Source organism: Bos mutus, chromosome 1 (assembly GCF_027580195.1).
Source record: "Bos mutus isolate GX-2022 chromosome 1, NWIPB_WYAK_1.1, whole genome shotgun sequence".
Lineage (NCBI taxonomy): Eukaryota > Metazoa > Chordata > Mammalia > Artiodactyla > Bovidae > Bos > Bos mutus.
The window spans coordinates 104,771,841-104,783,679 of NC_091617.1; positions in this window are offsets into that span (position 1 = coordinate 104,771,841).

Below are 11,839 nucleotides of genomic sequence, written 5' to 3' on the forward strand. Positions count from 1 at the left end.
AAAAAGGAAGTGGATTTGGTTCAGAGTCTAACACCATTAAAAAAAAAAAAAGTCCATCAGTGAATGTGACTACTTTTTTCCCCTCTGTGCATGCCACCACTTTTTCAGTTACTCCTCTTCTCTGCACAGTCTGTATTAATTCCAGGTAGTATGAGAGGAAGCAGAATGTTCTAGGTCACAGGCGAGGTCCATGACATAGAATTGGGTGCAGAGAAGGAATGGTATTTTGGAGAGCTGGGAGCAAGCTAAGGGAGAACGAAGTAATCATTCAAGGTGACGGGTTGGTGGAAAAGCAAACTCACCCACAGGGGTGAGTAGACTAGTTATAAACATACATTAAATTTTGATGTGAAAATAAGCCCTGGCTCCACATCTCCAAAAACCAAATCAAACCTTTAAGGATGGCATTAGGCAAAGGCAAAAACAAAATTCTCACTACTCTATTTCATCAATTTTTATTTCTCTCCCAAGGGATTCTGAGTGTGTCAGGGAACGTTTACTTTTAAGTAATCCTATATGTTGTTTTCTGTTTCTCAAGGGCCTTCTGTTCCTTATCAGTTCCTGGGAAACAGGAAGGAGCAGTTCAGTTCAGTTCAGTCACTCAGTCGTGTCCGACTCTTTGCGACCCCATGAATCACAGCACGCCAGGCCTTCCTGTCCATCACCAACTCCCGGAGTTCACTCAAACTCACGTCCATCAAGCCGGTGATGCCATCCAGCCATCTCATCCTCTGTCGTCCCCTTCTCCTCCTGCCCCCAATCCCTCCCTGCATCAGAGTCTTTTCCAATGAGTCAACTCTTCGCATGAGGTGGCCAAAGTACTGGAGTTTCAGCTTTAGCATCATTCCTTCCAAAGAACATCCAGGGCTGATCTCCTTTAGAATGGACTGGTTAGATCTCCTTGCAGTTCAAGGGACTCTCAAGAGTCTTCTCCAACACCACAGTTCAAAAGCATCAATTATTCTGCACTCAGCTTTCTTCACAGTCCAACTCTCACATCCATATATGACCACTGGAAATACCATAGCCTTGACTAAACGGACCTTTGTTGGCAAAGTAATGTCTCTGCTTTTTAATATGCTATCTAGGTTGGTCATCACTTTTCTTCCAAGGAGTAAGCATCTTTTAATGTCATGGCTGAAGTCACCATCTGCAGTGATTTTGGAGCCCCCCAAAATAAAGTCTGACACTGTTTCTACTGTTTCCCCATCTATTTCCCATGAAGTGATGGGACCGGATGCCATGATCTTAGTTTTCTGAATGTTGAGCTTTAAGCCAACTTTTTCACTCTCCACTTTCACTTTCATCAAGAGGCTTTTGAGTTCCTCTTCACTTTCTGCCATAAGGGTGGTGTCATCTGCATATCTGAGGTTATTGATATTTCTCCCGGCAATCTTGATTCCAGCTTGTGTTTCTTCCAGCCCAGCGTTTCTCATGATGTACTCTGCATATAAATTAAATAAGCAGGGTGACAGTATACAGCCTTGACATACTCCTTTTCCTATTTGGAATGAGCAGAGCTGCACACAACTCTCAGGACTGAGGTCATGAGATGGAATGCATTCATAGATTCCTTTCAGTAACCTTTTACTTTTCTGTGAAACTACTTATTCATGTTCCTATTTCCAATACATGGATTGTCTTCTGGCCCTGTGACGATTGTTATTCCCCTAGTTGCTGTTGTTATGGCCCTATAACTATTGTTATTCCCTTAGTTACTGTTGTTATGCATTTGGTTTTGGTGTTTTTGCTCAACTTTATTTTTCTGCATAAAGCTTCCTTGTATAACCGTATATTCACACACGCCGCCATGATTAAAGTGGCGTGTGCTTATATATGACTTCCTTCCTTGTATAACCATATACAAGAGCACACACCGCTATGATTAAAGCGGCGTGTGCTTATATATTTGACTTGTTCCACTAGAGACTTGGGTCCCCCACATCCTTCTTTGCTTCACCTTCTTTTTGTCAACTCCTGTCCCTAAGTTCTGGTCTGTCAAGAACGCCATAACAAGTGGCGCCCGAACAGGGACCTGGAGTACACCCTTGACAAGCGGACGGAGTGACTGTGGACCTACTAAGGTCGGTAAGTGTGAGGTTATGGGACAAATGGTTGGAAAGCCCCACCACTTTTCTACTTTGCTTCATCATTTATTTAAAGTTCAAGGACTCTCATTTTCGCATCAGCGGATAGAGGCTTGTCTCCAAACGGTAATCGAACATAATCCCTGGAACCAGGTTTTTAAAAAAGTGTTAAATGAGCCACAAGATGGGAAAAAAATATTCCAATAGATTTCTAGCCCTTATGGGCCCTCATTAAAGCTGTAATCTTGCCATTTCAAGGAAATTCTAGCCGCCCCCCCCAATATTTGACAACAGGCAAAACACTTGTTACATGAATATAAATTAGATGATGAAACTTTACAAAAGTCCCAATTAGAACAACATAAAATATTTCAAAATTTTCCCACCAACACTGCTCCGGTTGCCCCAAGTGCTCCTCCTCTTCTTACAATGGGCGCCAAACCAAAAGTCCTCTTAACTCTAAGACGAAATGACTCTGATAATAACTCTTCTGAGGCTGACAGTACTTTCCTTGATGACAATGATAAGCCTTTAGCTCACACTCGTATTTATGAAAAACCACTATCTACTCATTCTCCTTCATGACAAAGGCTTTCTGAATTGTTGGCTTTACAATCTCAAGTCTCTGAGGCTGATGGCTTTTCCACGTTTCCTGTTTTAAGAAATCCTAACGCTCAAGGACAAATTATACCTCAATAAGAAGACATTTATTTTTCTCACATACAACAAATAAAAAAAGCTGTAACCATGTACAGCCCTCATTCGCCCTTTACTAAATATCTTTTAAACGCTAGGACATCTTCTATTGGAAATTTTGTTCCTTATGATTGACGACTTTTGATAAAGGCTCTTCTTAAGCCAGAAAAATATCTTCAGTGGACAATATGGCTTCAGGATGTAGCCCAAGATCATGCAAATTCTAATGCTTGAGCTGGTGCTCCCCAAAACCAAATTACTTTTGAAATGTTAACCGGTACAAGACAGTTTGATGAGGTGGAAGCCCAAATACAATGCCCTCCCTTATTACATGAACAATTTTTAAAAGTTGCCCTTGAAGCTTGGGGTCAAATTACTCCTTAGGAAAAACCTAAAGGCAACTACACAAAAATATTTCAAGGACCTAATGAAGCCTATGCTGATTTTTTAGCTATATTGAAAATTGCTATTTCCCATAGTGTTATCAGAGAAAAAGCCAAAAGACAACTAAAAAAAAAAACTGCTTGCGTATGAGAATACAAATCAAAAATGTCAAAGAGCTATCACTCCAATTCATGAGACTGAGACTGTTATTGACTATTTAAAGGCTTGTCACAATTTAAGATCAAAAACTCAAAAAATGCAAATACTAGCTAAAACAATAGCTGCTGCCCTTAAAAAGAAAAATGAAAGATGTTTTACATGTGGAGATAAAACACATTTTAAAAAAGATTGTCCTAGAAAACACACATACAAAAATTAAAACTGTTAAAAAACCTCCAAGAATTTGCCCTTGTTGCCATAAGGGGGTACAATGAGCCAGAAAATGCCAGTCTAAATATGATGTTGAAGAAAAGCCTATTTCTGGCAACTCCAAACCGGGGATTCCCCAGGTCCCCATCAACAAAAACCAGGGACAAACTCCATCTTTTCCCTCAAATCCTCAACATCCAACAGTGCTACTGTCAATATACCAGCTGTAAATGATTTTCTCCTTTTTCCTCAAACAGTCCCTTTTAAAATACCTACCAGACTTTTTGGACCCCTACCCCACAAACCTTCAGTCTTTTACTTGGCGGATCCAGTCTGACTTCTAAAGAAATTACTGTTCACCCTGGAGTAATTGATTCAGATTATAAGAGAAAAATTAAAATTATGATGTCATCTCAGATATTATGACAATTTAATAAGGGGGATAAAATTGCTCAATTACTTCTTTTACCTTACATTTCTATTAACTTCTCTGATGATATGCAGTCAGATGGATTTGACAGTACAGATCAAAAACAATCCTTATAGACATCAGTTCAGTTCAGTTCACTCAGTCGTGTCCGACTCTTTGCGACCCCATGAATTGCAGCACGCCAGGCCTCCCTGTCCATCACTATCTTCCAGAGTTCACCCAAACTCATGTCCATCGAGTCAGTGATGCCATCCAGCCATCTCATCCTCTGGCGTCCCCTTCTCCTCCTGCCCCCAATACCTCCCAGCATCCAAGTCTTTTCCAATGAGTCAACTCTTCACATGAGGTGGCCAAAGTATTGGAGTTTCAGCTTCAGCATCAGTCCTTCCAATGAACACCCAGGACTGATCTCCTTTAGAATGGACTGGTTGGATCTCCTTGCAGTCCAAGGGACTCTCAAGAGTTTTCTCCAACACCACAGTTCAAAAGCATCAATTCTTCAGCACTCAGCTTTCTTCACAGTCCAGCTTTCACATCCATACATGACCACTGGAAAAACCATAGCCTTGACTAGAGGGACCTTTGTTGGCAAAGTAATGTCTCTGCTTTTCAATATGCTATCTAGGTTGGTCATAACTTTCCCTCCAAGGAGTAAGCATCTTTTAATTTCATGGCTGCAATCACCATCTGCAGTGATTTTGGAGCCCCCCAAAAAGATAAAGTCTGACACTGTTTCCACTGTTTCCCGTCTATTTGCCATGAAGTGATGGGACCAGATGCCACGATCTTAGTTTTCTGAATCAATTATATCAAATAAGACCAAATATAAATATCAAAATTAATGGCAAAAAATTTTCTGGTCCTCTTGATACTGGATCTGATATTACTATTATCTCCAAACATTTATGGCCCAATTCTTGGCCTATACAGAAAATTTCTTGCCAGATTACAGCAGTTTCTCAAACCAAAACACAAGAAGTTTATCAAAGTGTCCAAATATATCCATGTGAGGGACCAGAAGGCCAGCCCACAACATTACAACCTTATGTGATAGATGCACCCCTTAATTTAATAAAAAGAGATTTACTTATACAACGACAAGCTCAAATATGTATTCCACATTTTTCCTAGGGGTCACTGCTCACTTAACAAACAATACAGTTATTAAAATAATTTGAAAAAGTGATGAGCCTATTTAGACAGAGCAGTGGCCCCTTATAAAAGAGAAACTAAAGGCTGCTAAGGAACTTATTGATAAACAATTAAAATGAAAACATATTGGAAAATCTTGTTCCCCTTAAAATTCTCCCATTTTTGTAATTAAAAAAAAAATCTAACAAATGATATTTCTTAATAGGCCTTTAAAAAGTTAATACATCTATAAAACCTATGGGTACATTACAACCAGAAATTCCATCACCTACCACTATTCCTCAAAACTGACATATTATTATTATAGATTTACAAGATTGCTTTTTTACTATACCTTTACACTCTGTAGGCTAAAAAAGATTTGCCTTCTCTCTTCCTTTTCCTAATCATATCGGGCCTCATAAGTGATATCAATAGACTGTATTGCCTCAAGAAATGATAAATTCTCCCACCATATGTCAATATTATATAGCCAAGCCCTTGAACCTATGAGAAAACAATTTCCTGACTTTCTTGTTATTCATTATATAGATGATATATTGTTTTCGGCTCCATCTGTTTTAGAATATCTGTTTGATATAGCTCAACGATGCTTAAAAGACTCTAGATTAATTATTGCCCCTAAAAAAATTTAAACCTCTACACCTTATCATTACTTAAGATCTATTGTTAATAGACAACATATTACTCCCCAACTAACACAAATTCGTGTTGATAAATTATCAACCTTAAATGATTTTCAAAAACTTTTAGGTGATATCAACTAGATTATACCCTCTTTGGACATTACAAATTATCAACTGAATAATTTATTTAATACTTTGAAAGGAGATTCTGATTTAAATAGCCCTCATTCACTTTCACAAAAGACATGAGATAAACTCTATTTAGTACAAAATAAATTACAAAAACAATTTCTTACTCGTATTAGACTTAAATTGCCTTTAGAGTTGTTTATACTCCCCTCTTTCCATTCCCCTACCAGACTTCTTGCCCAACAAGAACACCCAATAAAATGGATCTATACCCATTTTAGAGAGACGAAGTCACTTACACCCTATCTTGATTTAATTGTTCTAATAATTATCAATGAAAAAAATAAAACTAAGACTTTGACTCCAATCCCCATAAAATTGTATTACCTATTAATAAAACTCAATTAGAGAATACATTACAAACTTCTACTGATTTTTAAATAGCCTTCTTAGACTACTTTTTTTAATATCATTTCATTATCCTTCTAATAAACTTCAAACTTTCTTCAAAAATACTAAATTTATTATCTCTCACATTGTTACATCACAACCTATACCTCAAGCTGATGTTTTCTATATCAGATCAGATCAGATCAGTCGCTCAGTTGTGTCCAACTCTTTGCGACCCCATGAATCGCAGCACGCCAGGCCTCCCTGTCCATCACCAACTCCCGGAGTTCACTGAGACTCACGTCCATCAAGTCGGTGATGCCATCCAGCCATCTCATCCTCTGACGTCCCCTTCTCCTCCTGCCCCCAATCCCTCCCAGCATCCGAGTCTTTTCCAATGAGTCAACTCTTTGCATGAGGTGGCCAAAGTACTGGAGTTTCAGCTTTAGCATCATTCCTTCCAATGAACACCCAGGACTGATCTCCTTTAGAATGGACTGGTTGGATCTCCTTGCAGTCCAAGGGACTCTCAAGAGTCTTCTCCAACACCACAGTTCAAAAGCATCAATTCTTCGGCGCTCAGCCTTCTTCACAGTACAACTCTCACATCCATACATGACCACAGGAAAGACCATAGCCTTGGGACTAAAAACATTAAAGCTTCATTTTGGTCTTTCAAAAAAATATAAAGTCTTTTACTAAATTTAATTATGCTCAACAAAATAAGTTATATGCTCTTATTCAGGTTATTCACCTATATCCTTACCCTTTTAATATAGATTCTGACTCCTCATATTCAGTTTTTTTTATTAAAAAATATAAAAACTTCTACCATAAATTCCAATCAATCTATTGTCCAACAACTTTTTCATGAATTACAATCCATTATTAGGGACCACACTTTCCCCATTTATGTTACTCATATTCAAACACATTCCGGCCTTCCTGGTCCAATAACTCACGGTAATAAACAAGCTGATAAACTTGTTTCTTTTGCTACTCCCAAAAAACAACATACTCTATTACATGATAATGCTGGCTCCTTACACCAGATTTTTAAAATTCCATACCACCATGCTAAAAAAATCATTAACAATTACTCTACTTGTAGACCCCTACATCTTCGACCCATTACACAAGATATCAATCCTCAAAGATTACAACCCAATAAATTATGACAAATAGATGTGACTCATTTCCTTAAACTTTCTCCATCTTCTTTTTTACATGTCTGTATTGATACAAATTCTTCTTTCACATGGGCCACACCTCTTCGAGGTAAAGCTACACAACACCTTATAACCCACCTGTTAGCTTGCTGCTGCTGCTGCTGCTAAGTCGCTTCAGTCATGTCCAACTCTGTGCGACCCCATAGATGGCAGCCCACCAGGCTCCCCCGTCCCTGGGATTCTCCAGGCAAGAACACTGGAGTGGGTTGCCATTTCCTTCCCCAATGCATGAAAGTGAAAAGTGAAAGTGAAGTCGCTCAGTCGTGTCCAACTTAGCGACCCCATGGACTGCAGCCTACCAGGCTCCTCCACCCATGGGATTTTACAGGCAACAGTACTGGAGTGGGGTGCCGTTGCCTTCTCCACCTGTTAGCTTACTTTACAATAATAAAAACACCTAGCTCCATAAAAACAGACAATGGCCCTGCTTATATTTCTAAAAAATTCAAACAATTTTTACAATCTTTTTCTATCAAACATTACAGACATTCCTTATAATCCACAAACACAAGACATAGACAAACACATCACACACTAAAACTACAAATTAAAAAATTTAAAAAGGGGGAATACACAGAAACTATTCTATCTTCCCTATCCAGAGCAGACTTTACTAGATTCCAACGCAAGATATTCTTTTTTTTTTTTTTTATTGGAGGCTATTTTTTATTTATTTATTTATTTTTAATTGGAGGCTGGCAAGATATTCTTTAATCCTATAACTATTGTTAATATACCTTTATTTGTTTTAAATTTTTTAAACTTACCAGAAGGAGATATCTTGACAAGAGCAGAAAAACATTTCGAAGTATTAAAGGACACTTCTCTTCCTCTGCCCATTTGGTATCAAGACAGGCTAACTAAACAATGGAAATCTGGAAAATTAATCTTACAGGGAAAGGGGTATGCTTGTATTTCTCAAGATGGATACAACGAACTCCCCTGGCTCTCTCTTCGGAAGATCCACCCCAAGGGAGCCTCCGGTGTTCAAAATAAAGATGAAACCAAAAAACCCCTGGGAGGAAGAAATTTCAATACAGGCCATGGCGGCTCTGAAAATTTCCAAGAAACACCACCTTCGACGTTACCGACCTCATGATCTCCCTACTTGGGGGCAAATAAAAACCCTTACTAATCAAGCTGAAAATCTGATTTCTCAACAGGAAATGCCTCGGAATCTGGAAAATATTTTTGTTGCTATGCTGCTTTGCTTGCTTTTGCTCTCCTACTCAAGCTAAATTAATTAATCATACTTATTGGGCCTATATACCTAACCCTCCTTTACTGCAGGTTGTAGAATGGACAGATAAAGGACCTATCGTATCCACCAATGATTCACTATATATGCCTCCTCCTTGGAGCTTGGAGGGGCCCTCTCATCCTGAGGAAGAAGGGAGACTAATTAATATTTCTCTAGGTTATGAAGTCCTTCTTCTATGCATAGGTCCAGCAGAACTATGCCTTAATGTCAGTCGACAAACATGGGCTTTCGTTCTGCCTCCAAAAAAGAATTTTTGGACATTCTTGGACTGTTTACTGCCCTTTCTTTCTATGAGAACCATGTCAGCAATACTGAAACTCTAGGAAAAATACAAAAATCATTATACAAAGGGCTTACATATAAGAACTTTAAATATACTCCTGTTCATTGGGACAGATGTCAAGCTAAATCAGGAAAATTAATGTTTATGGCCAATTACACCATTGTTGATTGGGGACCCCGTGGTATGTGGTTATTTAACTGCTCAGATGATATTAACAACACTGTAGATGATTATGCTACTCAAGTAATATAAAAGGTTACTAATACTACGATGAAACATTACCATGACAAAGGACTTCTTGGCTGGCTTGACCGTGAAATGGCACCCCCTTGCCCTCAAATCATCCTGATAAACAGATTGGGCTTGAACAATGGGACATCTAGAAACTTGCTACAAACACCGAAGAACTTGGAACTTAGACTGGATGTTTCGTGGAGACCAGCCGTAGTCATAGTAACTATTCCTTTTGTTATAATCATTCATATTTCATACAAGCTTGTGTTCCCCTTCCTTTTGTTATTGCTGTAGGGAACTTGCAATTTAATAAGACTTTACGTTCTGTGACTTATATAGATTGCAAATTGTATACTTGTCTTAATTCCTCTATTTCTTTGAAAAATGAGTCCCTTTTGATTCTTCAGTCTCGACATAATCTGTGGTTACCAGTAAATCTCCAGCGACCCTGGGAGGAGGATCCCATGGCAGGACTTGCCTCCTAACGACTCACTAAATTACTCAGGCGATCTAAACAATTCACTGGTTGGTTAATTCCTGGCATTTTAGGATTGACAGCCATCTGCACTACTGCCATGTCACACACACTGCTTTACAAACCTCAATTCAAACACAAAATTGTATTCAAAATTGGACCAAAGATGCTCATACTATGTGGGCCACTCAGGCTCAGATAGATGAGAAAATTCAAGATAAAATACAGGAACTAAAAACAGCCATCAAATGGGTCAGAAATCAATGAATAGATTTACAAAAAAAAGTAACACTAAAATGTGATTAAAATTCTACTCAATTCTGTATTACTCCTGTTCGATTTAACTACAGTGCCTACAACTAGAAACAAATCCAATTTCATTTACAAGACATACATGATGATGCTTCCCTAAATATACAATTGTTAACCAAAAAAAAAAAAAAAAGGTCTTTAAAACCTTCTCTAAAAGTCTGCCCTCTTCCAATAATTTGAAAACTTTAACTAAACAGCTAGCTGATCAATTATCTAGACTAGGCCCTCAAAGATGGTTCCAAAATATTACTCATAATATTAGGTCTGGTGCTATAACATTGATAATTGTCCTGGTAATTATATTTATTGTATACTGATGCCTTTCAACAAAAATTTTTCAAATTAAACAAACTCAATTGGTTATGAGTGTGTCTGCTATAGTGGTTTTCCTATTTTATGGAGAAAGAGAAAGGAGGTAAGAAAAGGGACAATGTGACTGGATGGGTGACAATGAGCCAGCTTTGCAGACAGATACTTTCCACTAATTGTAAAAGGCAGTGAGTTACAGTGTGTGACAAACCTAGACAGCACATTAAAAAGCAGACATTACTTTGCCAACAAAGGTGTGTCTAGTCAAAGCTACGGTTTTTCCAGTAGTCATGTATGAATGTGAGAGTTGGACCATAAAGAAGGCTGAGCACCAAAGAATTGTTGCTTTTGAACTATGGTGTTGGAGAAGACTCTTGAGAGTCCCTTGGACTGCAAAATCAAACCAATCAATCCTAAAGGAAATCAAAGCTGAACCTCCAGTACTTTGGCCACCTGATGCGAAGAGCTGACTCATTGGAAAGACCCTGATGCTGGGAAAGATTGAAAGCAGGAGGAGAAGGGAATGACAGAGGATGAGATCATTGGAAGGCGTCACTGAGTCAATGGACATGAGTTTGAGCAAGCTCCAACAGCAAGCAAGATGGTGAAGGACAGGGAAGCCTGGCGTGCTGCAGTCCATGGGGTTGCAAATAGTCAGACACAACTAAGTGACTGAACAACAACGACAGTGTATGGGGGTGAGGAGATGAGTACATGGGACCCTGTACTTTTGCTGCTCAATTTTCTGTAAAACTGGAACTACTAGGAAAGATAAAGTTCATTGATTTTTAAAGAAGTCCATTGATTCTTTTTTAAAAAAGAAAAAAAGCAATGGGGTCCAAATATGATTGATTTGTTCACTTACTTGTTCATGAGTTGGTCCTGCTGGCAGTTAATAATTCTATCAAAGTTGCTACTGAAAAACTGAACTTAAAGTTTACCCGTGCCCATAAGTTCTGAGATGTTAACTAAAATTTGTGGTGGAGCCAAAAGGGGTTCCATGTTAGAAACTTTCTTCACGAAGTAGAGATTTCACTTAAATGTTTCCACATCCTTGACATGAGTTATTTAGACACCCATTTAAATCAGTACAACCAAACCTAAGCAAACCGCTTCCCCTTTCTGGAGACCAAGCAGAATGACTGTTGTGGGATGTTCTTCAGTAGGGAATTGTGGAAAGGTGTGGGAGTCAACTCACTCCTGCTGCATCAGGTATGCCTGAAAATTAGCCAGAGGTTCCCTTAGAGGGAAGTTCTAGGGAAGCTTCATGATACAGAATCTAGCAGACTGAAGGATTTAAAAGGAGTTTGTAATAACCTGTAATGGCAAAGTATCTTAAAAGGTATATGTATATGTAACTGAATCACTTTGCTGTACATCTAAAACATTGTAAATCAACTATACTTCAATTTAAAAAGAAAGAAAGAAAAGGAATTTGTCTTTGAAACAAAAGGTGTTTTTCAGATAACAGGA